General features: G+C 38.5%; 1 protein-coding gene across 1 annotated transcript in view; it reads right to left on the bottom strand.

Moving 5' to 3' along the window:
* ADGRL3 (adhesion G protein-coupled receptor L3) overlaps positions 1 to 23,412 on the bottom strand; it is an 811,898-nt gene extending 788,486 nt beyond the window's left edge. Inside the window, 1 exon segment of the mRNA XM_021100590.1 lies at positions 22,853 to 23,412. The gene's annotated coding sequence lies outside the window, so the exon portion shown is untranslated.

The raw sequence follows: 27,703 nt of genomic DNA, 5'->3' as shown, positions 1-27,703 counted from the left end.
ATTTATTTACATAAATATATAAATATATTATTTACAAAAAAGAATGTAAATAATCTCAATTTATGAAGATAATGAGGCTCTACTTTCATATAGCTTTTATTTACTCTGAGTAGAAGAGTTGGGTTTTGTAGAATATCCACTTTCCATCAGTTTTTTAACTAACACCTACATATCTCCACAGTGAGAGGAAATCACAACTCCATGCCCCTGTCCCACCTGAGCCACTCCTCAAGTTGTTCACTGGGCGATGTGAAGTAGAAGATCTCTCAGGGTTTTGACCTCCTTCATCTCCCCGTAAAGTGAGGCCCATACACAAAGGTCAAACATATTCTATTTTATAATTCAGAGATCATTCATCTCAGGAGTGGTATTCACATTTCAAGAATCTAAAAAGAGTCCCATAAAATGAATGTTCTTCCACTACCACTCCTCACCAAAATCTCAGCTTTATTAACAGCCCTAAAGTTAAAACATAACACATGCACAGAAAACAAGAGATTTCTGATAATGTAGAAGGCCAGGTGACATCTTTAAAAAGAGAGAGAGATTTTCCTTGTCTCCCACATTTCAAAATGAAATGATTTATTTACAGTTACAAATTCTACAGATTGTCCATAAAGCTATAGCTAACATAAACTTGCAGTGTTTTCTTTCAGAGAAGTGGCAATTAATCTCAACCACTGAGCTAAACACAGATTCTGAGACACCCCTCACCAAACTAAAAGGAAGAGTTGCTCTAACATCTGATGGGAAGTATGATAATTATAATTGGATATAGAAATGTTCATGTTTATGCTAATATTTGAGCTGAAAATGAACAATAGAGAATGAAATCTAAGCTTGGCAAAGTGACTCACCTCTAACCCAGGACAAGTCCTCATAAATTCTAGCTGATAATTCTTGGGGAGACAAAGACTGGGGGTGGGGAGCATTATGAGAGGCTGTTAAAGAAAAATGAGAACTAGAGAGCTTTCAACAACAACAAAAAAAAAAAATCAGAGAACAAGAAGGTAGAAAGCAGTGATGGAGAAGATGTTAACCGAAACTCAGGGAAATAGTCACAGGATTTTTGCTCCAACCCCAAGCCAGGAAAGAAAACAGATACACAGGACTGAACCCAAAGAACTGGATGAGCTGGGCTTGTCACTGAAGGACCAGTTTTGACTGATGACCAAGGCTCAGAAGAAAGGGCCATGAATTAATTAGCTCGGCTTTGGAATTCAACTGATGCCATTAGAGGAGAAGGAAGCAAAAGAAAATATGCCTATTAAACAGATACCTGGTGAAAAGCATTAACCTTTATTTTGCTGAACCACAAGGGAAAATATTCATAGTTATCTGCACAGATAAATATGGACTATAGTATTAGGACTATCTTGTCCAACTACTTGATGGTTAAATGATATTATATTTATGCTCCAGGACAACACTGAGGTTAGAGAAGATGAGGTAGAAAGGACAATGTCCCTAGCAGTAGAGAGCAAGGGGAGAAATAGGAAGGCCAGACGTTACCCAGTGATTTCATAAAACCGGCCGTGTTTCTAAAAGGGTCAGTCTTACACAGCCTCTCACCTGTGGAACCATCAGCTCCAGGGAAGTGGGCTTGACTGGGAACTAACTAGCTCACAGTACCATCCAGGAAATGGCTAAGATCACAACATGTATAGATGTCCAAAGGGACATCTATACATTTCAACTTTCTGACCACAACTATATCAAAACTGTAACCAGTCTTAAAAGAATAAAAGAGCACCCTCCATGTTCACACGGCATCCACACTAATGTCCAAAAAACCCAAATAAAGACACATAAACTTGAGACACACAGAAGCCCACCCTCAAAATTATAGTTATGGAAAATAAACACATTTAAAGCTTTCTGAAAGCAGGAAGAAAGAGTAATGATAAAGGTAGTTTATTAGATATGAAATTTTCATCAGCTCTGTCTTTGAGACCCCACTCAGGTATAGACAAAGATTCCTTGTGGAAATTAAAAATTAAAATATGATTTTAAACGGTATTGCAAAAATAAGTTCTAATTCACCAATACAGGTATTTTATGAGTAGAAAAATTATTAACCACTAAATGCAGCAAGAATTTTAAATGAAAGATTAACAATGTAAAGACACTTACCTAGTACTTTGTGAACTCACATTTCTGACTATAATATTTGAAGATTTCCACAAATGACACATTTAAAGCCTAGGATCTGTCAGCACTTTGTCCTTGGAAACTCTTCGTTTCCTTCTGGATTGTCATCTCTATCGAGCTTAGAAAAGTCATAGGAAGGCAGACAGAAACTAGGTGATGTAAGAATGACAAGGTAATTCAGAACAACTTACTCTTCTGCCTGAACAATTACTAAGTCACAAACACTCGGACACACACCCTCAGCACAGCAGGAAAAAAAATCAAAATCAAATACAGGTTGTTACCCTATAGTGTGTGGGCAAAACATCTACAATGTTGACACATAAATTTTAAACACAAGTGGAGGCATTTGACTGACAACTACACTCACCAATCTGGTTCTACACCTACAGTCAAAACCACTGTGTTCCAGAGGAAGCTGAAAGAATTATTTTATTTCTCTCTCATCAAGTCACTGAAGCAGGAAGACCAATGAGAAATCCATAAAAGGATAATTTTGCATCACTCTCTTTTCACTGCTCATATTGTACACAGCATCCATTACTGCAGAGAGAACATTAAATATGCTTTCCACTCTTCCCTCAAAATGCCATAATAAAAGCAAAAGAGATAAAACTATCCTGATGATTTCCCCTTCATCCTTGGCATTCTGTTCTCTGAAGAGAATTTTGTGAAATGTGTCCAACCAATTTTCTATCTACCAATTAAGAACACTTGCAAAACTTGCTTACTAAAGAGGGTATGAATAAAACTGAGGTAATAGTCTAACTTTCAAACAAAAAATCAGAGACACATCCTTAAGTACTCAGAAGTAGAAATAAAATTCCAACTTCAAACTTCACTTTCCATATTTCCTCGATGAATAGCCTAGACAAACATCCACATAAACTGGAACAATCAATTAGATCTGGTAATTATAACAATTCATAGTGGTTTTCTACTATGCTAACAATTTTCCCTACAAACTTTCCATAATTTGACAAAAATCAACAATATCCACCATGATATCAAACCCCTACTACAAGCCCTGTAGACAACAATAGTAAAGTCCCATTAGACAGCATATAAACTCAAACCTTTTATTAGTATAGAAAAGTGATGCTGCTGATATTAGCTTAAGAGGAAATTATTCAGTTGCTGGTCTCACATTTCCCTCCCACCTTTCCCCCTGCACAAGAAGACAAAAATACAGAAACTCATTCCCTACCAATTCGGTGCCTGAACCTATCATCCTTCCCTGCTATTCTTCTCACTGGCATTTCTAATGGAGCTTGAAATGAGCATTATTTGTCCTGGCTTTATGCTTTATTTTATTTTGTTTTGGTTTTTAGTTTGGTTTTTGTTTTCCTTTAGTGTTTTATTTTATGCACCATTTTCTGAGAAGTCAGCATAGCTCCAGAAGCAGTTTATCTCAACTAATGCTGCAGAACAAAAGAGAACAAGGAATCTATAAAATACTAATATTTAAATTTCTCCCATGACTTACAATAACTTTTAAAGAAAGGTAAAGACAGAGGATTAGAATGGGAGGAAGAAAAGTTTTGACCATGTCACAGCAGTTATGTCTGGATAATAGCCACCCAATAGTGTCTGAAGAAGTAGCCTCAAGATAATATAAGATTAACACAAACCTACATGGACGTATAATTTAAATGAAAAGTAGACTCTAACTCAATGCCTCCAGAGGATAAAAGGAAGCGAACTTCATAAAAATAAAAAATCGAAAAAGCTTCTCCACAATTATGGTTATGATGAAATTGGCACAGCATGGCTTTAACCACATAGAAGATTAATATTTATTTTCAGCAAATGTAGCTAGAAAAATGTTATTATATCCCCTCCCTTTTCCACTAGGAGCATGCTGACTGAAATGGATTCATTTATCTAAGCTGACAGCTAGACAAAACTATATTGCGAATATTTTTAATCTCTGATTAAATAAGAACTTAGCAACATCTGGCTTGCCACAATTACCCACAGTTATTCAAAATAAGGTTTTTTTTTTTATATGCTTAACTATGTCACACTGTGTTTAACAGTTCTTTTTAATACAACATTCAGAAGAAAATAAATAATAAAACAACTTAATTATGGAAGTATTAATTCCAGTAATAGACTCCAAAATTCATGGAAAAATTACTCATTCACTTTTAGAGCAGTCAGGATTATAAGTAATATATGTGATCACCCAGAACAAGAACTTCAGCGTTTTTATATTCTTTAATAATGTCCTTTCAGCAGTCAAGAGAACTGTATCTGTTCTACATACTATTAGAGAACAGAGAGTATCAAACATTGAGAGAGCAGTTCTTCAAGAGGACACAAATACTGCCATCCCCTGCAAGCTGGTCTCTGAAGAGCAAGTCCTCAGAGGCCAAGCAGAAAGGCACCAAGTCCTCGTTCACACCCAGCTGCAACTGCTTTCAGAATACTTGGTTAAAAAATATTTTTGAAAACTATTACCTTTGAAAACTATACTACTATACTACTATATATATAATATATATACTATATATACACACAATATATGTACTATACTACTATATATATAATATATATAATATATACACACAGTATATACACTATACCACTATATATACTATACTTCTATATATAATATATACTGTATATACAGTATATATACTATACTACTATATATACTATATAAATACTGTATATATACTATACTACCCCATATATACTATGCTGCTACATATATTATATATATACTATATATACACAGTATATATACTATACTACTATACAACTATATTTTTTAAAACTATACTACTTTTATTATGTTTGCCAACTGGATACTTCTTTCTCAAAACCCCCAATAATTCTCCTGACTATTCCCTAATTATAATTCTTCACTGGTTCATGTTTTTGTAAAACTGTATTGCATTCAACTTGAGAGAAGTTTATTCAAGATAAAGGACTCTGCGCTCATATCCTGGCCTTCTTACTAGTGAATTCTTTGTGATGGTAATATTCTTTTCTAATGATGTCCCTTTTAAAATAAGCAATTTTTTTCTTTTTATTATTATTTTTTAAATAGTTATTTCCCCAATACGATTTTTTTTCTACTGTACAGCATGGTTACCCAGTTTCACATACATATACACATTCTATTTTCACACGTTATCATGCTCCATCATAAGTGACTAGACACAGTTCCCAGTGCTACACAGCAGGATAAATTCTAAAAACAGTTGATTTCGGGGTCCTTGTACATTGGGAAAAGGGGAAGACTATGTCTGCCCTGAAATACTAAGTAAACAAAAGGTATTTTACAGCCTCTGTGCATTTGGTAGATAGGCCTACGGAATGTGTCAGAAAGAAGTAATAAAGGCATTTCTGACATTGTTATCTGACAGTGCCTGCAAGTGTTCAGGTTTCCATTTGTATCTCATAAATTGCTAGATAATCATTCCTTTCAGAATAAGTCAAAGATAAAGTCTGATGTCCATGAGGCAACATGACAAAATGATTCCAAATGTTAGTCCGTGAAGATTGAAGGCAACAGATATAAAGTGATGTCAATCTTGCAAAAAGCATGGGAGCCAATGATGAAAAGAGATGGCCTGAGTCACCATGCTTCACTCCTTCCTGCTACATACAAGGGTGACAGAACCTATTTTCCCGTCCGACTCTTACACACAATAACCGAACTTCTGACAGTGCATTATACTGCAGGAACTACTTTAATCCTCATAATCCCACTATGAAATAGATATCACTAGCCCAATGATACAGACAATAAACCAAGGGTTAGAAAAAGATGCAAAGTCACACAGCCATTACATGGTATATTGTTCCAAGGGTTAGACTCAAGGTCATCTGACCCTAAAGCCCATGTTCTAAATCACTAGGTCCCACAGACACAGCCAAGTTATTAGAGCCTGTGCTGTTAATTTTTTAAATCATGCAAGACCTAGTTTATGTATGATGCTTATCTAACATACTCTGCCCCCTTTCTTTAAAAAATTAACCTATCAACATAAAACACAAACTCCATTTGTATAATCAGGTACTCCAGGTTATGAAAAGGCTAAAAGCAGTATCAGCCCTCAATGAAATTACATTTCCACTGAAGTACCAAACAAGAAGAGAAATAATCAAAAGCCATGGCACAAAGTCATAAATGTCATAAAAGAGATATTAAAGGGTGTTATGGGGAATTAGAAAACAGAACACAAGGGGTAAATATAATATTTTAATTATTAATGAAAGATATAAGAGGTAAAATGTCTCAGAAATTTGTAAATAATACACAGCCAACTCTTCTGCATTCGTTGCAAGAAACATGCATTACTCTCTTTTCAGGTATCACTAAAACAGGAATTTCTTTGAATGACTTCAGTAATAAGGATTTACAAATAAACTGCTTTGACCAAAATGAATTTTGTGGTATAAACCCTCGTAACTAAATTAAATGTAGTTCCCAACATCTCATTTTATGATTTTTGTGTAGCATTTAAAATACAAACATCTAAAAATTCGAGTTATAATTCTAGGGCTCCAAAAGAATGGATTTTAACTTTTAGATAAAATAAATAAATAAATCTGATTAAACACCTGGATGTGGCATTATAACACTGTAACAACAGGTAGATGAGTAAAAACTAGTAACGAGCTCTGATAAAGTAATGGAAATAAAGGTCATTACCACCTAGCTCCCCCGTGTCTTTACCCTCAAATCAGAGCACAGCATATTCGAGCTGAAAGGAACTATTATTTAACACAAGCCCCTTTCTTCCTTATACAGGAAGCTCTGGCCACACTGCACAGCTGAGAAGAGGTGCAGGGGAAGCTCAGATTCTCACCTCACTGGTCTCCCCACACCCCTCCTGATGCCTCCTCTAATTACATCCACGGAGAACAGCCCACATGACCTCTATAAGATGAGAATCGGATCTTCTCCCTGCCCAGCTTCAAACCTTTAGTGACATCCCATTGCTCCCAAAATAAAGTCCAAAATACTTACAAGAAACATTACACATTCCTATTCACTTCCCTAGACAGGTTTCAGGCCACTTCCTCTCTCAACCCTTCCATTCAGCTACTAGGACCTCCCAGAGTTGCTGAATAAGCTGAGTTCCATCTTACTCTGGGCCCTGAGACTGCAGGTTCCCTTCTTCAGGAAGGGTGTCTGCTTGGCCAACCCTACATATCCTCCAGGGCTCAGTACAATAAGAAAACCTCTTATCTGGAGCTCCTGAGATCCTTGGGGCAAATATTCCCATAAAACTTGTTCTTTTCCTTTTTCTTTTTTTTTTCTTTTTTTTTTTTTTGTCTTTTTGTCTTTTTATCTTTGTTGTTGTTGTTGTTGCTATTTCTTGGGCCGCTCCCGCGGCATATGGAGGTTCCCAGGCTAGGGGTCGAATCGGAGCTGTAGCCACCGGCCTACGCCAGAGCCACAGCAACGCGGGATCTGAGCCGTGTCTGCAACCTACACCACAGCTCACGGCAACGCCGGATCGTTAACCCACTGAGCAAGGGCAGGGACCGAACCCGCAACCTCATGGTTCCTAGTCGGATTCGTTAACCACTGCGCCACGACGGGAACTCCGTTCTTTTCCTTTTTCTAATCTCTATCACAATTGTGCTAAATTTTATCACATAGGAGGCACAAAATAACTGTGGATAAATGGATGAAAAAGACTAATGATTCTAAATTTATTATCTCATATTCTATTATTTTTCCTATATTAAAAATTTTATTCTGCTAAAATAATTTTCTTAAACCACACTTATTTATCCTTTTGCTCACAGATTCTTTTACTTATTTATTTTGTCTTTTTAGGGCCACACCCATGGCATATGGAGGCTCCCAGGCTAGGGGTCTAATTGGAGCTATAGCTGCCAGTCTACACCACAGCCACAGCAACATCAGATCCGTGCCACATCTGCAATCTACACCACAGCTCATGGCAATGAAGGATCCTTAACCCACTGAGCAAGGCCAGGGATCGAACCCCCAACCTCATGGTTCCTAGTCAGATTCGTTTCCGCTGAGCCACAAAGGGAACTCCGATAGATTCTTAAACTGATATCATTTGTTTTCTAGACCATGCTTTACCATTATTTCATTAACATTCAATGATCTGTTCTCAAAAACAATAAAATCAGTTTTATCATCACATACTGTGGAAAGCCATCAAAAATTAAATAATAAACTTTAACACTGTTAAACTTAAGTGCTGGTATTCCTAAAGCCAGTTCTGTCATTTCCACAGTTTCTCAGAAAAAGACACCAGACACTTAACTAAGCCAGTGGATACGGGGAAAAGTTAGGATAAAAGTGAATAGAAACCTACTTTCTGGACTAGAACTCCTTCCCAGTCACAAACACACAGATATACATCTCTAAAGCGAAACTGAGAAATCATGATTTCAAAATCTGTGTAGATTTTACGTACTCTTATCTCAAATCTACCATGCCTGATCATTGTTTGTGGTCAGAGAGTTTATTTTATGACATTCTGAATTTAATATTACAGGGAGAAAACTGATAGTAAATCATTCTCTGTGTTAACTCAGTTTCTCTGTAAAATGAAAAATTCAGGTGCATTGCCCCTATTGCCACATCAAGGTAACTACGCTCAATTTTCTTCCCTTTCCTCACCTCTATTAACCTTTTCCACTAGAACACGCTTGTGTCTGTGATGAGCTCTTCTGATGACAGAATGTGATGGGAGCAGTGAACCAGTATCCTCTCTAAGGCTGCCTACTCAACCTTCGTATCTCGGTTCAAATGTCACTTGCTCTGGGAAGTCTCTGCAGACCCACTCACTCCCTAACTCAGACAAGGTCTGATCCTGCTGCTACCTCATAGGATCCTGGCCTTGACCTCTGTAGCACTTACCATAATTTTAACAAATAATTCCTGGTAGATACATTGCTTCATATCTATTTTCATGATTTTGCAAGTACTAAAGTCAGAGGCTCTGTTATGTTATGCTCCACATCCCTAGCATCCTGCAGACATCTGGTGCTAACAAAAACACAGTGAATGACAAAATTAATGACTTCATAAAGCTAGACTTTTAACAACTACAGAAAAAGCAGAACAATTTAGAATTCCAGTTTACAGAGGATATCCACTTTAAAGACCTATGAAAAAATTAACACAAAGCATAAAAGCTATCAGTGTGCTCTATGCTTTTTGTATATAATCTCATTTAATCTTTACAATAACTCTTACAGAGAGTGGGTTGGAAATAATGCACTTCTAACTCTCAAACTTCTGCTTTCTACTTTGCTTCTCTGCTTCTCATTAATATACATTATATTTCTGTATTTTGTAGTTTTCCACAAGTGTGTTTTTTATTTTGAATAAAGATCAATAATATAGAACTAAATGCAAGTTAATGCTTAAACCCTACAATAATTTGTAACAACTTTATGTAGATAAATTCAGCCATGTGATTAAAAAAGGAGTGAAAGGGACATTAAGTATACATCTAAGTATACACTAAGTATATTAATGTATACACTTCTGCTTTATAAATGAAGAGATGTTGAAATTGTCTTGATACAAGATAATGGTACTGGGAGCCCAAAGCTCTGGCTATAGAATTTATTTGATATGTAAATACAGGGAAAGAAAGCTGATATAAGAAACTATCAAATCCCATATCATAACCCCAAATGATTTACTATAAAAGAAAATTTATTGCTATGCTTAATAGTAGGGCAATAGAATATAGAGAAATAGGAGAAAAACTTTTTCTCTGATCCCTTACCATTTTTAAAGAATGTAAAGTATCTTCATCAGGTCCCTTTCTTTTTAAAACCTTCACAAAAAAGAATGTCTAACTTATTTTATTTTTTTAAATATGTTAATACCACATGCAATAGCTTAGCTCTTTAAGAACATAATATGAACATTCTTACAAAATCAACAACCTATTAAGGTAAATGTTTTTAAAAATTAATTTGTAAATAAAGGTATTCTAATGAACTTTATCCATGTTATTTTATCTCATGGATGTTTTAGAAAGAACACTTGGTCCTACCCAATATTTACAATGAAATGGAACTAGGAAAGTACATGATCAATGTGATATAGCTACAAAGAGACAAGGTCTGAAATCAGAAAATAGAATTCTCAAGAGCAAGGCCAAGACACTACTTGATAAACGGCAGCAAATGCTAAAAACCAACCACGTTACGTTACACAGGTCAGTTCAATTTCTGATAACTAACTTTTTGTTTGATGTTTACTGCAGTAAGCACCTTTAACGTGAGACCTACCCTCTTAACAGGCTTTTAAGTGGACAATATATTATTAACAATAGACACAATGTTATAGGGAAAATCCTTAGAATTTACTCATTTTGCATAACTAAAACTTTATACCCATAGATTAGTAAATGGGGAGTTGCTAATCAACAATTTAATTTTTTTTGAGGAAACAAAGTATGCAAGAGTGTGCCTTTTGAGATTCCTTCTATGTCTTTATTATTCCACATGCAGGTTCACAGCAATTTTCAATGGCACTTGAATTTATCTTGCAACAGTAACTTCAAAAACTCCTTTCATGTTCAATTGTTTCTTCTAGGTCCATAAAGCACATTCGTGAAGTTATACATTCATTATTAATCTTGCATTAAACTCAGTTCCAAAACTATGTTCTGGTACAGATTTAAAGAAAATACAGAAGTAAGAAAGTTTCTGACTTGACTGTTAGAAGCGTACCTTAAATACACATCTTTAGGAATGGAAACAGAAATCACAAAGATGGAATTTAAAGGAGAACTGTTAGTCCCTCTGAGCAAACAACAAACTAATGAAATTAAATTCAGTAGGTCCTGGCATTATTGTAAAAACGATTAAAAAGTTGCATTCTATGCCTGCTGCTCAGCTTCTGTATCTGATTTAAGTGTTACTATCTTGTACCTCACCCTTATTCCTATGGACAGATCTCTAACAACTTAAACCTAGCAAAACTGGAGTTCGTGTTTACTAATTATGAGTCATAAAGCTCTGTTTCATTACCTTTCTTTACTGATCTTCGATTGCTATAAATGTGTTCATTGACAATTTATTCCTCCTTTTCATCCTTAAATTTTAGAACAGTCCAAACCAAGCCCACCAATTTTCTTGTTCCGTGAGAAGTTTGGTATGGAACAGCTTTGTTAAATTGATGTTTTCAGATAAACTTAAGAGATAAGTCCACTCAGAACAGAGAACAAAACTATAGGAAAATTTATGGGGACATAAAGTGGACGGTGGATGTCTTAATTCTTCATAAATTAGTTTCACTGTATGGTTTTGTTTTAATATTATATTAAATTCAAAGACATTAGGCACAGTCCTAGTTAAATATTAATATCTAGTACATTTTATTTTTATTACTATTTTATTGACCTTAGCTTTTATACTTTGATATCAATTGGTAATTCTTAAGAATTACCAATTGATAAATGACTAACCTTACTAATTATAAATAGTGAAGCATTAATAACTACTAACTATATACAACTGAGAGTCAATAATTCTTAAAAATTTCCCAAAAAGGAGACCAACGGATGATGATGCATGTAGATCACTGTCACCAAGTAGTAAAAGTCAGTCATTATTCATTCTTTGTCCTAATAACTGTACTTCAAGGAATTTGTGCTACAGAAATCATCAGAGAATAAGCCAAGCTTTATGTTCCTATTTAAGGAAATATTTAAATAAATCATATTGTGTCCACACTATGATTTCACAATATTAAAAATGATGTTCTCAAAAATTAATCTCATTGGGAAACTGAAGAGAATTATACATGAATGATCAAGCTAAATATATATGTGGAATAACCCCTGTGAACAGTGCAACATACCATTGTATTATGATATACCAGTCAATTTCATTTTTGACTTTATGTATCTCCATGTTTCATAAGTACTCAACATGGGCATAAACTACAATCAGAAAAAAAAATGACTTTTTAAAACATGATCATTGAAAATGTAAAATAAATTGCATAGGGAAAAATGAAATGGAATCAAAATTCAGCTATCTCTGGTACCCAAGTAGAATCAAAAGTGTACATATAAATGAAATACATTGGGATTGTAGCACAAACCCCAGAATAGCATCTCCCAAGCTAAGAGACAGCAGCAGAAAAGGAAGTAACTCAGCAAGATTAATAAAACAAAGCCAGTGGACTAGCACACCATCCTCTGACAGTGAGTCTGAGCCCTTCATACAGAGAGTTCATTCATTATAATAATGTAGGTTAATTTCTCATAAATCTAATGCTTTCTTTCATACACCATTTTTTTTTTTTTTTTTTTTTTTTTTTTTTTTGCTGTTGCTCTATCTCAACTCCTATATTCAAGGAAGAAAACACTACTGCAATTTCACTATCATCCATTATTCAGTAAGGGTCTCATTGAATAAATGTCTGCTCAGAGGCTCTAAGCAAATTTCATTTCTAAACACTACTGTCTGCAGCCCAGTAGGCTATTTCACCAAGATAAGATCACACATTTAATCAAATGCACCAAAAAAAGAAATACTCCCAAACTTTGCTTAATAATAGCAAATCATAAAAATAAAATGTTGACAGCCTACAAATTTTTAAGGGTCTTTCTTCTTCAAGGACTTGCAACAATGGGGAAGGTACACAGGATTTCTTCTAATTAAGGTTTCTATTAACCTTTAAAAAGTCTCCCAAAATATCTTCTTTATACTGAGTTGGTAATTCAAAATGAAGAGTCAACACTACTTTCTGTTGTAATTAATGAAAAATTTTTTTAAAAAATACTAAATTTAAGAGGTTTCTCAACTTATACAAACAATAGCTCTAAAAGCACCATTTAACTTCAACTGGTCAAGTGTCAGTATTAAACACTACCCATCTCTAGTTTTTGTAATCATGTATCCATATGAGATATCTGTCATTTCAATAACATTATTATTGGATAGGATGAAATATATCTTCATTGGATTTGTTAGCTAATAGTTATCCATACTCAATTACTTGAAATATCCTACATGATGTACTTTTGAATACTCTGCATCTAAACAAGGCTTATTTGAATAAACATATATGCCCATCAGCAACCTAATATAATGAGTATACCAGTAAGTGTGAGATAATTAGATGTCTCAAACAGATGGGTGAATTCATATTTGTAAATCCATTTGTTCCACTTTTCCTTCTTTTTGCACTTATTTTATGCTATATTTTTTTTCTCATGCCCCAAGTTTTGTTTCTTCAGTTTGTGTTGGGATAAGTTTTTCTTCTGTGAAACCTCCACTTTTGGTTAGGAACAAGTTGTTGCTTTTCATTAAGGACCACCTAAACGTGGCTGGTGGAACACAGACCTAAGTTAATTCAACTATGAGTTCCATGCTCAATGGCACATCTCGGGGCTTTTTCACCTGGGTGTACTCAATGCCTAAACCATCAACACTTAAATCAGTAAGATCAGCATTTTTAAGCAAGAGTTGCAAAAATTCAGCACCCTTCACAACACTGAACCTGTCTTCAGTGCTCCCGTTTGACATTGTATGATGGTAACTTTGATGGAATGGCATACATTGTTTATGTAAATGACATCTTTCAGATACTTGATCGATTTTCAGATATGCACAGCCTTGAAAAGTTGGATGGTTTCACAGGTGTTCTTGATTCTGAAAATTTGAATCCCTTGATTTGCATGTTTGTTTTGGGTTTTCTGGGTCAAGTGAGTAGGAAATCATTTAACAAGATCACTTTGGCTGCTTGAAGGAAAAGAGTACACACACTTTTAATAATTTTCCTAACCAGTTCTCCTAATGCCTGATCCGTCTGGGTTAACAAAGGATCACAGTAGTACACATTCAGGTTTGACAGCCCCTCTACCTTTCTCTGTAGACAAGATTCCTCTCAAAATTGAGGCTTTTCTTCCTCAAGCTATCTGTCCATCCACAGAAGAGCTACAATGTCCTTGATGCCTCCACTCAGCTAGTGAGAGTAGATTGGTCTAAAACTGGGTACCTAATTCAGACTGTGGTGAAAGGTTAAGAATCAGGACGCAGTGAGAAGGAAAAGTGGTAGTCTGAGAAAAGGCATGGAACTGGAGCAGAATTCTAGTGGTATTCAAGGTGCTATTGTTCCTGATTTCTAGGTAAACTTCTATCCTTACCCAAGATTCTTTAGAGGAAAAACCAATAACCTCTCAATAAATTAATCATTATGGCCTAAAGCTAGCTGGAGGTCTTTGCAATTCAAAGAGAATGAATACACCCATTCACTAAATCTTTTAAGTTGAATTTAAATCCATATGACAACTGAGATGTTATAAGAAAATATGCAGTATTTTGGAATGACTGCAAAATAATATTTAACAGTCATACATAAAAATTAGTGAAAATTAAAGTGAAATTTAACTAAACAGTTAACTAAACATGCCTAAAATTCAAAAAAAAAAAGACCACATATTATTTTTAAAGAAAATAGATGCCTAAGCTCTTCTTCACATCTAGTTAATAATATCATTAAAGTTCATTAGACAAATTTGGCTAAAGAGTTAAAGCCAATATAAAGAGGGAAAGTTTATAGCTATGCACATGCCTCATGTTAACACAAAACTATTTCTCAATAGACTCTTTGTCTACTCCTTGAAGTCATGATCAGTATTCTGAGTAAAGGTTCAAACAACAACCATCAGCCATTGACAAATCAAGAACACTGAAGATATGAAAAAACAAAAGACAGAAATGTAAACTAGTTAAGCCCTTCTGTTCTTGCCAGAAATAAAATCTCGTTCAAAAAGATGACCATCCATCAGGACCATTTCCTCTCACCCAAAAGTATTCAGAAGAACTTTGAGGAAAGGAAAAGGGGAAGAAAAACCAAACCAAACAAAAACAAAACCAGAGACTTGAAAAACCTCTTACAGGGTCAGCTGTCAATGGAATGCATTTTAGTATTCAGGTTACCCACCCATGCAGAACATCAAAAACTGGGCTTGAGTCTCTCCCCTATTCTCACAGGCTCAGGCTACTGTGGAGCCACTGGGGCTGTCTTGAATAGTAACACACTTTGCCTCTGCGGGATGCATAAACACCAACACAAGCTGATCAAACAGAAGAGGGTGCCATTCCTACTTGGCTTTCATTTTCTTGAGTCATACTTTAAAATACTTAAGTCTGGTACAATTGAGCAAGTCAGCCGTCCAATGTGCAGCTTATTTTTTCATTCATTTTTACCAGCTACCATGTTGTACTCTTTCCGTTTTAACATAAACGCTGAATGATTAGACTTAAAAGTCACACTTAAAAGTCACACATTTTAATAACTTCTCTTATTGGCAACTGTCACTGACATACAGATGTTAATTCTAAAATCTGCACTTATTTGCAACCCTTTCCATACTTCCAGTCTTTAAGGCAATTTTGGGATCTGGATTTTAAGGGTTCATCTTCATTTAAAGCAATCTTATGAGGACCTGAACTTTGGAATTATAAACCTTTTAAAAGTATGGGAAATCCTAAATCTTAGAAGTTTGTGATGATTTAGGTAGTTACAACATTGTAGAATATGCTGATGCAGTTAAAGCTTAAAGAGCTGCTAATGCCATGTGAAAAGATGATCAGGAGTTTAATTTAAAATGTCTTAAGTTAAATTGCTACTTTCATTTTATACCTGATTTAAAGTCAATCTTCAGACATGGCCCTTGGTAGCTGTCAAAAATATTTTCCTGTCAGGATTAGGATTTGGTGGGGAGAAATAGTAATAGAGCATAACATTTTAAGATTATGAGGAAGAGCTCAGAAATAGGTACTTAACAAAAGGTTGAAAAAGGAGAGAGGAAAAAAACACGCAAAGACAAAAATACATGTGAAAACTTTCTCTACTACTTAAAAAATGCTATTTATTTTCATAGCTCATCAGCAACTTTTCAATAAAAAAAAATGCTATTTGATTTAGCTAGGTCTTTGTAATACCAGCAATTAAGGACATTTTTAATAATACTATGACTAATAATAACAGGTACCATTTATTAAAAGCTCACTCTATCAGGTACTTTTCTATTGACTCCCTATTCCTCACTCCAAACCAGCAATGTAAATTTTATTCTTTTTTTTTTTCACTTTTTAGAGGAGCACCTGCAGCATATGGAAGTGCCCAGGCTAGGGGTTTAATCAGAGCTACAGCTGCCGGCCTACACCACAGCCACAGCAACACCAGACCCGAGCCATGTCTGCTACCTACACAGCTCATGGCAACGCCGGATCCTTTAGCCCACTGAGCAAGGCCAGAGATCAAACCCACAACCTCGTGGTTCCTAGTCAGATTCGTTTCTGCTGCACCACAATGGGAACTCCAATTTTATCACTTTTATTTCACAAATAGAGATGATGGAGCTAGAAAGTTGTGGAATTGGGATTGTATTCAAGTGCATCTCATTCCAAAGGCCATATCTGAGCAGTTCATAATGAGGGGCAGTGCTCAGCTATGCCCATCTAAGGAGTATAACTAGTTTCTGCAATATTAAGTCAAGATTAGCTCTAACTGCTGGAGAAGAGTGCTACAACACAAATTTCACAGTGGCAGGTCCAAGTCAGAAATTAAACTAGCCATGAAAGATAGATACACAAAGATACACACACACACACACACACACACACAGTTTTCAAATGATGTAAAAGTGCCATTCAGAAGTATTACGGGTCATTTTCAAACTTTAGCATCTATTAAAACTAATCTCTTGTGGAGCTTCAGTTACTCATTAGGCATATCACCACTCACAAACCAAGAGAACTGCAATGTATAATTACCCCAAGGATGCTTTTCCCTGAAAATGGCCTGTTGTGATGCTAAAAGTGATTAACAGACTAAGAGTGTGGTGAATCTTCTTGATATCACTTCAGAAAAGTGATTTCCTCCCTAATAATTCCCAAGATACATAAATATTCAATTAGGGGCTTTGAAATCTACTTTCAATTGGGCAGTCATATTCTACCAAACCTCAGACTTGGCCCAGGCTAAGAAGGTGTTTTAGGAATTCTTACTATACCCCACCCCAAAAAAATCCCAATAACTCTTCATGAGTTTTCAAGTGGAAGGGTAAAATGAAGCCAAGAGGATTTTTTTATGAAATTTTCAAATTTAATAACATTTTAAGACATGCTCTCAAGAAATGAGGTAAAACATTAATTGCATATCTGAATCACATATTCGCTTGGGGAATTGACTAAAGTTTCCTGAGACCCTCATGAGACCTAATAAATAATAATGACAGCAGAAAATTGTTACAATCCTATTATTATGTGCCTGGAACTGTTTTAAACACGCTGCATATATTTTTCCATTAAATTTTCACAACAACCTATAGATTAGGTACATGTGTTATACCCATTAAAATGTATCAGGAAATTGAGGGAGGCATAGAGAGATCCAGTATCTTGCCCAAAGTCAAATAACTTATCATACCTCAGCAAATACATCAGAGTCATGTCTCTTCACCACCACACCATTCCTACTCTCCAGGTACCAGAATATCAAGACCTGGGGCCTAGATTTTAAATTTCCCCAGAAGCATCATGATGGAGACCTGCAGTTTAAAACTGCTGTTTCACTAATTGAGGACCAAAAATAGAAAAAACAAGCTTTCTGCATTGGGAACAGAAAAATGAACATGTCAAATAATGAATAAAATACCCATCCATTGTGTGTCTTTTTACAGCTTGAGCGATCTACTTGTTTTCTCATCCTGGATGGCTCGTCATATGGTCCTATGGGGTGAACTTTGAGTACAAGCAGGCAAATCTTGAAAAGTCAACATCAGTGGTTCTCAAATTCTCTGGTTCTAGGACCCTTTAACCCACTTGAAAATTGAAACCTAAAGGAACTTTTTTATTACATTGGTTATAACAATCAATATTTATATATTAATAGTAAAACTGCTAAAATTTTAAGACATAAAAATACACCAGCACACACACCATGTGTCCTCAAAGCAATGATGCCAAAGACATATCATGTACCTTCTGGAAAACTTCCTTGTACACATGTTAAAGTATGACAGTGAAAGGTAAAACATCTTAGCATTATTATGAAAATGTTTTCTTCTCATAGACCTTTTAAAAGGTCTCAAAGACCCACAGATTTTCCCACAACACACTTTGAGAGGACTGTCTGCTCTGCAGAATAACTGACAGAAAAGTTTTACCAGAGAGTAATATTTAGCTGGTTGATTTAATTTTCCATCACAGAGATAATGTTCACAACAATTAGGATAACCACCAACAAGATTCCATTGAAGTTCTTGAATAATATGGACCAAATATTAACTTATAACATACATATATAACCACTCTCACTAAGAAATTCATTAATATTAAATTCTTTTTTTAAGTGTCAATAAGACATTAGTAAGAAATAAATCATTAAGAACTACTGGATCTGTTATGATTAAATGTAGGAGAAACTCAACCATCTCACCCACTCCCTAAAACAAATGAAGAATTTAAATGAATTCAGAGTAGAACAGCTAATATGTGTTTATATTTGTATTTGTGAGTGCATGAGCACTCTTAACAATTCTAAGGAAAAAAATGACACCTGACTACTTATGCGGTAGAAGAGTTAATTTTCTTGGGCCACACAGACACTCAGATCAGGTAATGACGTTAAAATATTTGGGGGCAAAATGCACATCTTTGGTCTCATAAATGCTATTCATAGACATGTTTGCACTACTCTCTTATACTGACTAGTAAGCATCAATATCAAAATCACAATCAACAAAAAATCTGGATTTTTCTTCCCATTGATCAACAAATACACAGCTGCACACAGAGACACACATGCACACACCGAAAAGGAAGGAAAATTTTCAGGAGGCCCTTACTCATATTTGAATGTTTAGTTTACATTTTATTATAAAATAGGGTATTCTATATAGAAATTCATTTGCATAAAAGAAAAAGACATAAATGCAATAGTAATCTAAGCATAAATATGTCCTTGAAGGCAAATAAATGCTAAATTACAACACAGCCTCTGTCTTTAGGGTTCCTCTCTCTGTGAGCAACTGCATTTATTTTGCATGTAATGCAAATCTAAGAAATCAAAGGGAAAATAGCCATTTGCAAAACTTAAGGAAAGATCATCTCCCTCTAATTTCAACTGCTCTAGCCATTCACACCATGCTAAATTGAGGCTGCATGGCATTGCTCAAACTCCCTCTTTGTTTTTAAATACACAATCAGTTTTCCCTGCTGATTTCTGGGCAAAAATGCCCCACTTCTAAAAGTGACTGTCACTCCTACTTGGCAGCTCTTTTCAAGGAGAGTTTCAACCAGTAGTTAAAGAGGTCCAAATGAAATCTGAAAAACAACTCAGTTTAGCATTACATTGTTTGATTGTCTGATTGACTTCATTCTTTTGATTTGATAACCTTTTTGATCTTCTATTTAGGATTAGTTTGGCGATAGCTCACCAAGGGATTGAAAGGAAAACCAGTCCATAAAAATTTTGCCTTTTCTAATTACTAGAAACAATGCCAGGCACAGTAGCTGGAGCCAGTAAGTCTCATACTCACTATTATTCCCTGTGGAAAGGAATATTTAAATCTCCGAAATGCAAGAGGATCATCAGCAAGAAAATCATTTCTAAAAGACCTTCCATTCACATTTTCGTGACGGGCTCTCAATCAGCAGGATAATCACACCAAGCAACTTAAAATGAGACATCAAAAGCATTTAACCATCAAGCAAATCATATGCTGCTTATCACTCTACAGGCCAGGGTGCCTGGAGCAGCCTAACATGCCTATTGAAAAAATTTCAATAGTTCATATAAACCTTTATACTAATCATGCCTCCTACCCCAAGTTTATAGAGCTAGTCCAGTCAACCAATACACCAATGGAGCAGATTATTGAACATTTGGTTATGAAGTGCTAGGGAATGCATTTGAGCACTTCTGATACATTCACCTTCAGCTAAAGACAGCCCAATACACTGACAGACACAGTTCTAATGACATCAGGACCTGTGGAATGTATGACTGCTAGGAAACACATGCTGCTAGGAAACAAAGAACAGATCTGATCAAATCTTCTAACAATAAGGATTGGGAATCACTGTGACTAGATCTTCTAAAATAAGAAGGCAAGTATTCTTTAATCTTCAGATATACTGCAAGTACAAAGATTTTAACACACACCCTCTGGAAAGGGAAGAAACAAATAAAGCTAGATTCTCAAGGGTAAAATCACAATTCCCCAAGTTTTCTATTAAGATGACTGCCACTAGCACTATCCCATAAAATGTAACAATCAAAATCAGGCATCAATGATTGAGTATTTTTTTGGCAATCTAAGCTTTTTCAATAAGTCAAGATCTTAAAATTGAAAGAAATGTAGAATTCATGGCACCCAGAAACAAAGTACCCTTTTACATTTACAGTGATATACTTTTTTCAACAACAACAACAAAAATAGCCATTTGCAAAAAACACTAAAGCAGTCAGAGCTAATCTTCAGTTAAGGAATTTAATGTCTTTTTAATTATTAAAACTGAAAAGCAATTTAGTTTTCCAACTTTTTAAAGCTGTTTATCTTTGTACATTTTTAACCCTTGGTTACCAAAAGAAAAAAGAAAAAATTGAATGAAACAAAGGTGAGAGAGATTTCAATACAAATATCCTTTTAACTTTTACACAAATTATGTGGAAATCTCTTTTGCTGACACTAAAAAAGAGCTGACAACTCTGTCTGTAATCCACGGACCAACAAACTGGGCTCCAGAATGCCAGGCCACTGAGTACCATTACAGACTATCAAATACACCAGGGAAATCTAGATGAATTCTATTTACTCTCATAGCGAAATAAAGTGCATTCTCCAAATGAAAAATTACTAAAGAACTGTTTCTTGTAGATTCTGCAATGACATTCTTTAGTATTGATAGTCCACATGACGCTAAACTAGCAGACCGCCTATTTACTTCAGAGCAAAACACATAAGGTAATTTTTCCTTCCTGCCAGAGTCGATGTGTCTCCTCATTTCCCCAGCAGCTGGCTGAAAGGATGTAGAATCAGAGGTGCAAGAAGGCTTATACTTCCTCATGAGTAATCCACCCAGGAAAGTAAACACAACAGACATTACCAGGTTCGGCCCTAAAGGAGACTGTGGCAGGGCTGCTTACACCGTTGTTTACAATGTGCTCTAACTACCGCAGGCAGAATCACACACAGGCACAGGGAGGAGACACCCAGAGGTGGCTCGCACGCCTCGAGTTAGCCCAATTGCTATGATATCTCTGGCCATAAATAAAGTAGCGCACGTTTCTATCGGAAAGTGGCCAAAGAATTCCAGAGACCAGAGCTTATGCTGACTTGACTTTGTTATTTTAATCTGCCCAAGAGAAGACTCTATCCCTTGGTCCTCATCAGGGGCAATTATGGGTGCATCGTACGCTGCACCAGAGACTCACGCGCCGCACGCATCTCGCGGAGGTGCTCACTACGGGAGAGGGGACACAGTGAGGCTTCCTCATAACCTCTATCGCGCTCCCGAGCCTCCTCAAACCAGGTTTTCCAGTTAAGCGGATCCCAAGCGATTTTGATAAGCAAGCTCAGCTCAAGTAGCATCAGCTGTGCCATCCCCGCAAATATCTCTGGGCCACCCCCCGGGCGCACGAACGCGCACACACAGACACTCACACGCCAATCCCGCTGCCAACTAACCCTGGTAGCAGAGGTTCCGCCTCCTGCATACACACCCACCCACCTATAACTGCTAGGGGGCCTGACGCGTTTAACCCCCAAGCTCCGACCTGGGACCGCCGGCTGGCGCGCGGCGGCACCGACACTTCGCTGCAGCCCGGATCCTCCCCTTCTCCCGTGAGAAGACGAGGGGTGCCTGCCTTCCTACCTGTACCCCAGCCGACCGCGGCCACCAGTGCTCTGCCCACCCCTCCCCGGTGCCCAGACCACCCCGATTCGTGCAACACCGCCCCCAACCCCGTGCCCACTTCCAACACCGCGCCGCCCCGGGCCACCCACGAAAGTGGCAGCTTTCTCCAGCCGAAACCGCCTAACAAAGCCCGAGCAAGCAGATCCAAACCAACCGCCGTGAAGGGGACACAACGGGCGGGGTGTGGGGAAGGAGCTTGGCTCCACGACTCAGGGGCGCGACCTGGGCAAACGAAGCCACCATGGATGCTCCAGGCCGGCGTCTAGAGAGGATCGCGGCGGGCTGAGCGCCCGGCAGTCCCCATTACCCCTGAGCCAGCTCCTCACCCGGTCCCTGTCGGTCTTCCAACCCTCTCCCGCCTCCAGAGGCACCGGCTCCGGGCCGGCGGAGAGAAGGCGCCCCCTGGTCTGCTTTCAGCGCCCACCAAAGGATGACACCGGGGTGAGAGAGGAGGGAAAATTCCCAGGGTGGAAACCATTTCTACCCCCCAGAGTGTTGGACTGCGAAGGCTCCCAGTCCACCCTCCCTCTCATCCCTCTCAGCCAACAAACCACCCAATAGCTGGAAAAACCTCGAACCCGTGCCAACCCCCAGTGCCCAGCAGCCTTGAGGTTCCCTTCCCGCCCCGCATCACGATCCGATGAGTGTGTGTGCGGGCGAGTGTGTGAGTGGGAGGGTGAGTACGCGTGAACCCTGCACCCCCTCGGTCGTCTGCCCCGCGGACGCAGACGCCTGCGCCCGGCCAGGGCCACCGGTATTAGGGAGAGTGAGAAGAATAAATTACCTTTCGCAACCGCCGGTCCCTGAGATCGTCCCATCAGCTGCTCAACAACCTGCAGCCGGGTGCAATTTCCACAATCCAGCCATGGAGCCTGGGGCAGCAGACCGAGCAGCCCCTGCGAAGACACCCCCACCACCCGCGTCCAAGAATGGTAACCAAAGCGCAGAGAAGGCGGCAGGAGGGTGGAGACCCCAGCCAAGGAAACAACAAAAAGTCTCTCCTTCCCCCTTTCTTCTGCTACACAGCCATGGAGAAGGGGAAGGGGGTGGGGTGGGGGGAGAAGAACCAAATGCTTGTCTTCCTTTACGTTCCTCGCTTCACACACACTAAGGGGGTAAAAACGGAGCAAAAAGAGTGGAGGGTTCAAATGTCTCTCCGAGTCCACAGTTGCACAACTTCGGAGTCAGGCTCGGTCTCCAGCAGCCGAGAGACCCAAGCGGCAGCTATTAACATGCGGCAGTCATAGCTGGGGCTGCTTTTCCTCCTGCTGCTGCTGCCGCTTAAGAAAAGACGCTGCTGAAGAGACCAAAAATCTTCCACCATCCCCCCAGTCGATCTTTATATCCAGTTCCCCCACCCCACCCCCTTCTCTTTCTTTTTCTTCTTCTTCCTCGTCCTCCCCTTTCCGCCTGGGAGCGGGAGCGATGTAATAGGTAGGGGGAGCCGCGAGGGCCAGGGGTGGCTTCTTCTCCGCCAATCCCTCCTCCTTCTCCCGAGGTTCTCGGTCCTCCGAGGGTCTCCTCCCGCGCCCGCAACCTGCGCCGTGAGCTGGAGCGAGGGCCACACAAACTCCTTCCCGGGTGCACCGCGGGGGCGCGCGGGCGGAGCGGGCGCCGGGCGGCCGAGGGCTGCGTCCCAAGGGCCGCGGGGCCCCGAGCCCGGGGGATGGCTGATTAGCTGGCCGGCCGGGCTGGGCAGCTGCGGACATGTGGGAGCTTCATCGCGCGGCCCCGGGCTCCGCGCCGCGCCGCCGCCGCCGCCTCTTCGGTTCTTTCTCTTCTTCGACTCTCCGAGAGCGAGCAAGGCTCTGGCGCTCTCCAGACACGCACACTCACACACGCGCACACACGAGCGAGCTTCTGCCAAAGCCAACCGTGCACCCCGCGCGCGCGCGCACACCCGGAGAAAGAGGACCAAGGCAAAAAGAGAAGAAAGAAAGGGGAGGGGGCGAGTCACAGGCGGCGGCAGCGGCAGCGGCAGCTGCGGGAGCGGAGGCGGCGAGCAGTCCGGGCAAAACCGGCAGCGGCAGCGGCGGCGCCCACCCGGACTGGCGGCAGCATCTGCATCCCCGCTCTAGGGAACTGGGGTTAGCGGTGCCCGGCGAGCCGACGACCGGGCGACGCGCCGAAAGCCGGTGGGAGCGCGGGCGCGCCGGGGCCGTGCAGCCTGCGTGCGGTGGACGCAGCCAGGGCCCGAGCCGAAGCCAGAATGAACCGCGGGCGGGCGAGCGCCGAGCGCGCTGGGAGCCGAAGAGGGGGCTCGTGCCGGGGAAGGGGTGGCGGGAGGCAAAACCCGGATCTGGAGTGCGCGCGGGCTCCACCTAGCAGCTCGGCACACGCTTGGAGGTGGGAACAGAGCTGCTACGAGAGGCTTTCCTTTCAGGGTTTGTCAAACAAAGGGTACCTCTCCTCGCGGCTTTGAGGCAGGCGCTCTCTCTCTCCCTCCCTCCTCAGCTTTCCTCTTCTCTCTCCCTGTCTCCCCTCTTTCTCTCTTTCTTTCCCCCTCCCCTTCTCCCTCTCTTCTCTTCCCCCTTCTCTGCACCTCAGGTGAGTAAGCGACGTCAGATGAAAAGTACTGCCTGGGTCTCTTTTTACAGGTGCAGAGTATTCCATATTTTCATTATGCAGGTACCGAGTCCCAGTGCGTTTTCTGCCTTTGGTCCATTTTATGTTCGTTTAAACTTACCTCAGCGTGCGAGTTCATTACAGCCGTTAAAGTATCCTTCTCTGATAGGCGGATATGGGGATTCAATGATTTTATTTCACATAAATAAAATTTCCCATAATAGATATAGAAAGGTGCCGATTCCAAAGCAATGCCTTCTGAAAAAGTCTGCTCAAGTTAACTGAGTGACCTTGGTCAATTACTGAACCCTTTTATGCCTGCCTTGTAAATGAGAGGGTTAAGTAGGTAATTTCTAAGGTCTTTTCCTGCTCTAAAATTTCATGGTTTGAAATGAATAAGGTGTTATTTTTTTATCAGTATATTCTGATTACAATTATAAGAGATACCAAGATTTATTATATGCATCCAACAAGCACCTTATACCCAAATTATATGAGAATGTATATATTCAGAAAGATCTAATGTCCTGCCAGTTCTTAGGTAAAAATCCACCCCAACACATTTGAAGAACATAAAACCTCATTCCAATTAACAAACCATTCCCAATACAAGGGACTATCAAAATCCCATTCAGTCTTCAAAGCTCAGTTCTACTATCAACTGCTCCAAAAAGCCTTTTCTCACCGACCCCATTCAAAAATAAATAAATAAATAAATAACCCCTTCCATTATATTCTCCTAGCACTTTAATAGTGTCACTACAAAAACACCTATTTCATTCTGCTTTTTTCTTGTTCTTTTAAAATCATTAGCTGCTTGTTTCCTTGCCTCCTCACATTATAGGCTCTTCCTGAAATGTAAATTGCAAATTTTAATCATCTGTGTAAGATTACTCTTTGCACATTATAATTCTTTTTATTTTGAAAAAAATGGGAAATAGATTTAATGGTATTGCTGAATTCTGACAAATTAAATGTTCACAGACTCAAGGTAGGTTATTTGAATTGCCTAATGTGGGGCATCCATGACTCTGAGTACTTAAAATATAAGCTGACATCTGGAGTCACTGGTTACTTAAATAATTTTGGAAAGAGTAGACTCTAGCCAATTGTGACAAGAGGCTCTTATTTGTAAGGGAGGCAAAATGGAAACTAATCGATTCATCTCCCAAATGGATATATGTAGAAAAGTAATAAAATAATAGAAGGTAGAATGAAAAGTGCTGTATATATATTAAATGTTATTAATGGTAGCAGCAGAAATATAAATAAACAGCACCTATAGACCAGTTTTTAGAATCAGACATCACAAGATGGCAGGCCTGGTAGGAGATGTGAAAGGAATAAAATTTCAAAATATAGTAGATGTATTTATCAAAATATGAAGTATATTAACTGAAAACTAAGTATATTAGGTGAAATGAATAATTAGCTGTATTCACCAGAGGAGTTGACCACAAGTAAGCAAAATTACAAACAGAATAATGAGGGATAAAGAACCAAAAAGGAAAAAATGTGAATAAAATAAATAACTGATGGTTAACAAAAAGCAGGGAAAAAAATAGTAGGTTAGTTTGGACAATTTAAATGTCAAGGTAGCAATTTTTACAGCAGCTACCTGTATTTTAGGTGGAAATTTCATGCTTTAAAATCATTTTAAACCTGATGGGCATAGTCTTATATATTTGATTTAAGATACAAAGTGTCAATACTCCACTGCCAGGAAATCCATGACTTGCCAATATTTTTCTAAGGTGAACTTTCCACAAAAAATAAAATCAAATAAAATACTGTGCCCTCTTTGCCACACAGCTCTATTTAATACCTTCTTCTCAGGCTCAAGGTAGTATAACAGATGATGTTTGAGCAAAGATGCTATCATACATGGTAGTTCTTTGCTAGAGTGGTTTTTGAAAAAGATTGCACAGTTGGCTTTAACTCCATTAAAATAAAAAAAAATAATATTTATCAAATGGAAAAGAACCCCTACTCAAAAATGTTTAAAAATCTGAGTATCCAATCAAATAATATAACCATAATTGAAATATTTTAATGACTTTTAAAATTTCCTGACCAAAAAGAAATTAATAAAAATATACTAAAATATCTAACATCATGAAAATTAGGAAAAGAACATGGATGACATGTTCACAAACTAAGTACAAATGATCAATGTATGAAAGGAAATACATCCTGCCTTTATAAATCTAACACATAAAAATCTGTACAATTACTAGATCTATCATGTTTCATGTTTTACTCATGAATTTAGCTGAAAAGTAGCTGTTCCTTACTACTAAAGTGTGCTGAGACAGGACTGCTCCTATGCTAGTGATATATACTGACAATTTTTCTGGAAATAAAGCTGACATTATATGACATTCTATTCCTTATAGAATATATATGTCATTAATCCACAGTTTCTATTTACAGACATCACTCCTTCAGAAATAAACAAAAGTATGGAGTTCCCACTGTGGCACAGTGGGTTAAGGACCCAGCTTGGATTCCATATGGGAACTTCCATATGCCTCAGGGGTCAAGAACAAGGATTTTGTACAGTGATACAAATCTCGGTTGTAACTGTTATATAAGTGAAATAAGTGTGTATGATATCTTATTTTATCAGACTCAATAGATGCCCTCTTCCCTGATTGGAATTGGTAGGTATTCAGTTAGTGGGGGGGGGAAGTTGGTTAAAGAAAAAAAAATTTTTTGAATGATCCATATTTCTATATTAGTTAGGACTCTTTTTGGCTGCAAACAAAAGAAACAGGAAGTAACAGTAAACAAGTTTATTTCTTTTTCAGGTGAAAGTCTAGTAGTTAGTGATCCTGAGCTGTTGTGACCCTACAAAGCATTCCAGCCTGAAACAGGCACCTCCTTTTATCTTCTTGCTCAGCCAGCCACAGCCTTTATTCCCAACTCCAGTTCTAGCAATCATGCCTACATTGCAGGAGCCAAAGAAGCAAAGGAGGAAAAGAAAGGCATACACACACCCGTGGACATTTTCCTAAAGTTGCAGAAATACTTACCCTTTCATTTCATCCTCAGAAATGGTGAGCTGGTA

Source organism: Sus scrofa, chromosome 8, assembly GCF_000003025.6.
Source record: "Sus scrofa isolate TJ Tabasco breed Duroc chromosome 8, Sscrofa11.1, whole genome shotgun sequence".
NCBI lineage: Eukaryota > Metazoa > Chordata > Mammalia > Artiodactyla > Suidae > Sus > Sus scrofa.
Note: the sequence above shows the minus strand (reverse complement) of the source record. Positions and strands in the feature narration are given on the sequence as shown.